Source organism: Phacochoerus africanus, chromosome 3 (genome assembly GCF_016906955.1).
Source record: "Phacochoerus africanus isolate WHEZ1 chromosome 3, ROS_Pafr_v1, whole genome shotgun sequence".
Taxonomy (NCBI): domain Eukaryota; kingdom Metazoa; phylum Chordata; class Mammalia; order Artiodactyla; family Suidae; genus Phacochoerus; species Phacochoerus africanus.
The window spans coordinates 20,783,200-20,789,199 of NC_062546.1; positions in this window are offsets into that span (position 1 = coordinate 20,783,200).

Genomic DNA, 6,000 nt, shown 5'->3' on the forward strand with positions numbered 1-6,000 from the left:
ACACAAAATGAGATGGGGGTTCTTGTCATCCGCATCAAGATGTTTATTCATTACAAAGAGAAAAATAGTAACCTTTCTTTGAAGACATCTGGTGGTTGCCACCTTAACAAAGCCAATGGGATTTTGAAACAAAATTTGGGGCCATGTCTGATCAGAGAATTCTTTAAGAAAAAAAAATATTTTTGCATTGGCATGGAGAAACTAAAATCTTTTGTTCAACTAACTTTCTCAAATTTTAAAGATCAGAAGGAAGTATGTCCTAATGATTCATAAGACAGTTTGAAAACAAATGTCTATTCCATTCTATAACTGCTCATGGAAGCAGCAGAGAGTTAATAAATAACAGGTTCTTAGTCCTTGTAACGTGGTACCTACACAGCAGTGTTCTGCTTGGTGGAAAGCTGTTGTCAGATCAGAGAGGGAAAAAAGGGAATAGCATGTAAAAAAGGGAATAGCATGTAAAAAAAGGAACAGCATGTAAAAAAGGGAACAGCATGTAAAAAAGGGAATAGCATGTAAAACACGTTTATGACTTGGAAGAGAAGAGATTGAAGAAAAAGAGAGTCTGAGATCTTTGCTAAAAGAAATAAAAAGAATTTGCCCACTTCACCCGCCATCTACTTAGCCATCTCTTTGTCAAATGGCATTTAATTGTTTATTTTTCCATAGCATCTCACAGAACACAAATTGAAAAGAATATGGAGTTCCCCTTATGGCTCAGTGGGTTAAGAACCCAACTAGTATCCATGAGGATGTGGGTTCGATTCCTGGCCCTGCTCAGTGGGTGAAGCATCCAGCGTTAGCTGTGGTGTAGGTCACAGACTTAGCTGGATCCCAAGTTGCTGTGACTGTAATGTAGGCCATCAGCTGCAGCTCCGATTTGACCCCTAGCCTGGGAATCGCCATATGCTGCAGGTGCAGCCCTAAGAAGAAAATAAATAAATAAATGTCCACATTTTGAGGATAAAATCAAGGAAGCAGAGAAGTGCTTTTAAATCTTTTTAAATCTTTTAGAGTTAGAGAAATTTGAGCAGGATAGTGGCGAGGAAAGAGTCAATGCAGGGAGAAAGATAAAAGTAAGATACACACAAGGTGAGCTACAACTATAAGACAAATCCCAGTCTCAGGACCATCCAGCCACTTGTACTCAGCATCTCACAGGCCCAGAATTACTGTCACTACAGGCCAGCAGAAATTTAGCAACTCCTTCCTAACCTAACCAGGCTTGGAAGGAATCATTTTTTTTCTCTGGGCACTGGAAGACGGAGGTGCAGAGAGGTCAGCTCAGCTGGGTGGAGTGGGTCAAGCAAAGGCTGCAGTTTTCACCTGCTGCTCCTGCCAGGCCCATAGGATGGGCACCACCCAGCTGCTAGCCTATAACTGCCTGGATTGATTGACCAGCCCCTTTTCAAGACTGGGATGCCCTCCCAGGGTGCTTTGCCTCCATGACCTGCTTGGTGTTGTATCAATCAGATGAGGCTTGACTGTTACTCTGTAGAGTTGGGCAGTGTCTGGGGGCTGTGTTCCTGATGCTCTAGGTAGCATGGCTGTGAACTCAAACCTAAGCATTCACGCTGCTTCTCAGTGATGGAACCCCCAGAGCATTCCTTGATTCTCCCAAAGCTACACTCATTTGTCACCTCCATTAGACAGGAGTATGTGATATCACGCCTCTATCCTGCATTTCTCTGAGTTTGATATTCGTGTTTATACGTCTGGCCCAGCATGTGTCCAGTTCCTCTCTGATCTTTTTCCGAGCTCTTTCACATTTAGTAAGAACACTCTTAACGGGATCAATGATCCGACAGAGACAAAGGTCTGATGTACCTGGTAAACCTTGCTGGTCATGCCATAAACTTTACCCAGAAACATTTTGGGATCGTTTTGCAAAATTTGAGAATTTTATTCGAAGAACATAATCCTTCAGTAATAGACACCCCAAAAAAAAAAAAAAGGTAAAAGCACCCTGTGTGAAGATGTTTATAGATGTTTATTTCTGTGTTAGTTTACGTAAAATTTAAAATAACTGTAAATAGCATGAGCATTCAATAATGGAGAAATGATTAAGCAAATAAAATTACATCAACTTGATGGACTAGTATGCAGCCAATAAAAATGTTAATTAGCAGTACGACAAAGAAACTCAACATTTGTTAATAATAGAATGTTAAAGCAGAACACAAAATTACATGTACACTGTGAGTAAAACTATAAAAATTATGTCTGCATGTGGACAGGGTCTGGAGTAAACATGAAAAATGAAAACAGCTTTATTTGGGTTTTTTGTTATTGTCGTTAGAACGCTGTTGCGCAGTAACTTTTTTAAAAACTTTAAAAGATGAAAGAATTCAAGGGAAATGGAGCAATTTTTAGGGAGAAAACATTTATTTGGGGTCTCATTTTGTGTTTTCATTCCCAGAGGGGGAAATGTTAGCTTTGGGAGAGTGGATTATGTTCAGAATTACAAATAAAATATCTTTAGAAGGACCCCAAGCTTTGCTGCTTCATGATGATATCCCCAGAAACTATAGCGTGAGATTCGCGTGCAGAACATTCCATGCCTGTGGGCTCAGTGGATGGGAGACTCTAGTGGAGAGTCCAGGAGAGGAAGGGTGTGGCTGAGTCATCCAGGAGCCTTTTCATAAACACAAAGGCCCATTGCTCCAGCCACTGGAGATTCAGGGCCCCAGCCCCTGAACTTGGGAAGGGCTCCCCAGATAATCTGGTCCTCCTCTGGTCTCCCACCTTGAGCCACAGATCTGTGACCATCTGTCATTGCCTCCATGCCACACAAGGGCTGCCATCAAGGCAACTCAGGAACACTCAGCAAGGCTCAGGCCTACCTCTGGGAGCACTGCCATGTTCCCAAGAAAGAGGCGTTCTCAAACATCTCTTTCTTGTGCCTGGACCTTGAAGAAGCAGAACTGGAGAGAACACAGAAAGAGTGATGGAGTCCACTGCCCCTGGGCCCCATCAACTTGATGGAATAGTATGCAGCCAATAAAAATGTTAATTAGCAGTATGACTCGGGTTTAAGCCTGAGTGAGTGGAAACAAGTCCAAAGGTATTACAGTTAGAAACAATGGAATCTTGCTCTTCTCATAACCTAAGTTTCAGAGTGTATAGAAAATTTCTTGACTTCTTTAAAAAAAAAAAATCAAATAGTCCACCTATTAACTACCTGCCCAATGTTAATATTTCAGTCACACCGGATTTCTCCATGGCCTTGCATAATAAGCTGTTCCCTCTCCCGGGAATGATTTCACCCCAACTCTTTGTCTAGGTAGCTCCTATTCCTTCCCTGAAAGAGGAGTATTATTATTCCCATCTCGCAAATGACAAACCCGAAGGTAAATCACTTTCTTGAGGTTACATAGGACTGAGGCACTGAGATGCAAACACAAATCTGTTCGACTTCAAAGTCCAAAGTGGCTCTGCCACACCGTGCTCTGTGCACACAATAAGCCTATAAGACAGTGTCACAGGCTTTTCCCAAAATATTTTTGTCATTAGTTGTTTACATGCTTGTCTTCCTTGCTGGACTGTTGGAAGCCTGATGACTGTTAAATGAATATGAAAGCTTAGTGATGTCACATATATGCATAGGGAGTTTCCCATTGTGGCTCAGTGGGTTAAGATCCCAACTAATATCCATGAGGATGTGGGTTCGATCCCTGGCCTTAAGGATCTGGCATTGCCGTGAATCGTGGTGTAGGTTGCAGATGCAGCTTGGATCCGGCGTTGCTGGCAGCTATGGCTCCGATTTGACCCCTAGCCTGTATGCCAGGGTGCAGCCCTAAAATGACAAAGAAATGAGCCAAAAAAAAAATGTATATACATAGAAACACTCATCAGGGCCTATTTCAAAACCTCCCCTATTCCCCCACTGTCTTCACCAAAGGCCAAGGCCCAGGCTCTGGCAGTAGGGTTTGTTTTTTAACCGCCCAGCCTGAGCTCCAGCATTCACATGTAAGCCAGGAATCAGGCTGACTTTCTTTCCCTCTCATTGAAACAGTGAGAACATAGCCTCAAAATATTCAAATATTCTGGAAGGGGGGGAAAATGTCAGTGGCAACCATTGCTTCATTTATCTCATGAAAAATGTATTTCTAAATGCAGAAAGATGACCAGACACATCCTCTTCTAATGCAAGAATGGGGCTGCTGGCAGGAGGAAAAGCCTTCAGCACTGGGAAGCAGGTCAGGATGGAGAGAGTACCAGGAGCCCATGGCCACAGTCCCGAAACTGACATTGAACTGGACTCCCCATTGTTCGCCCAGCCTGAGCATCCGTACGGCAGGCAGCAGGCAAGCAGACAAAGGCTGAGCACCTCCAGCGACAGGCTGGTAAATGTCGAACAGTCAGCTTTCTTGGGCAAGCGTGGGGAAGGTGTGCCCTGATTGGTAAGATCTGCCAGTTTCCATGATGTAAATATTCCCACCCTGGCCCGTTTCATGCCACCCATGGGAACTTGACCTGTTTTCGGAATTCCTGAAAATCTCTAAGAGGCTCTTGGGAGCCAGGGCAAGCCAGCTCCAGTCCCGAGTGTGGCTACCGAGTGTGGCTACCCCTTTCCTGGCAATTATTTTAGAGGAGGGCTGTTGGAGGATGAAGCGTTGATCAGCATGCAGTTCTGGAAATTCTCTTTCAATTCTCTAAGCCAGATCAACATTACAAAACCTGTACTTAACACATAAATATCGTTGACTCAATGAAACACATGCTCCACGGCAATAACATACGATGTTAACTTACAAATACATGCTTATCTACATTTCTCTGTCTTCCTCGATATTAAAAGGGGATTTTTTTTTTTTTTTAAGGAACTCTTCTGGTTTTTGTTTGTTTGTTTTTCTTTTTTTTTAGGGCCACGCCTGGGACACATGGAAGTTCCCCGGGGTAGGGGATCAAATCAGAGCTGAGGCTGCCAGCCTATGCCACAGCCACAGCAATGCCGGATCCAAGCTGCATCTGCAAACTACACTGCAGCTTGTGGCAACACCAGATCTTTAATCCACCGAGCAAGGCAAGGATTGAACCCGCATCCTTGTGGACACTTTATTGGATTCTTAACCTGCCAAACCACAACAGGACCTCCTTTATTTCACTCTTTTGGATCAGTGTGTAACTCCCTGTATTTCCCCTGGGTGTGATGACAGGCCAAATTGTTTCTTAGGGAGAAGCAGGAGAACACCCAGGACAGAAAGGGGAAAGTGACAGAGCATTTACTAGTCTGTGACACTAGAAAGATGAATAACTGTGTGGCACCACCATGTGGGACCAGCCCTGAGCTGGGCTGACACAGGAGCCCCATAAGATTAACTTGTATGGGAGTTCCCGTCGTGGTTCAGTGGTTAATGAATCTGACTAGGAATCATGTGGTTGTGGGTTCCATCCCTGGCCTCACTCAGTGGGTTAAGGATCCAGCATTGCTGTGAGCTGTGATGTAGGTTACAGACACGGCTTAGATCCCACTTTGCTGTGGCTGTGTGTCGGCCAGCAGCTAAAGTTCCCTGATTGGACCCCTAGCCTGGGAACCTCCATATGCCATGGGCGTGGCCCTAAAAAGCCAAAAAAAAAAAAAGGATTAATTTGTATACATGTGAGGAACCTGTCTCCGCAAAATTTTCGTTTCTTTTTTTTGGGGGGGGGGGGTCTTTTTAGGGCCTCACCTAAAAAAATTATGAATTTCTTTTTTTTTCTTTTCTTTTTATGGCTGCATCTGTGGCATATGGAAGTTCCGAGGCCAGGGGTCCAATCAGAGCTGCAGCTGCCAGCCTACACCACAGCCACAGCAACTCGGGATCCAGGTCTCGTCTTCAACCCACACCACCGCTCACAGCAACGCTGGATCCTTAACCCACTGAGCAAGGCCAGGGATCGAACCTGCCTCCTCATGGACCCTAGTCGTGTTCATAAAGCACTGAGTCGCAATGAGAACTCTCACTATTTTAAAATAAACTCTAAGGAGTTCCCGTCGTGGCGCAGTGGTTAACGAAT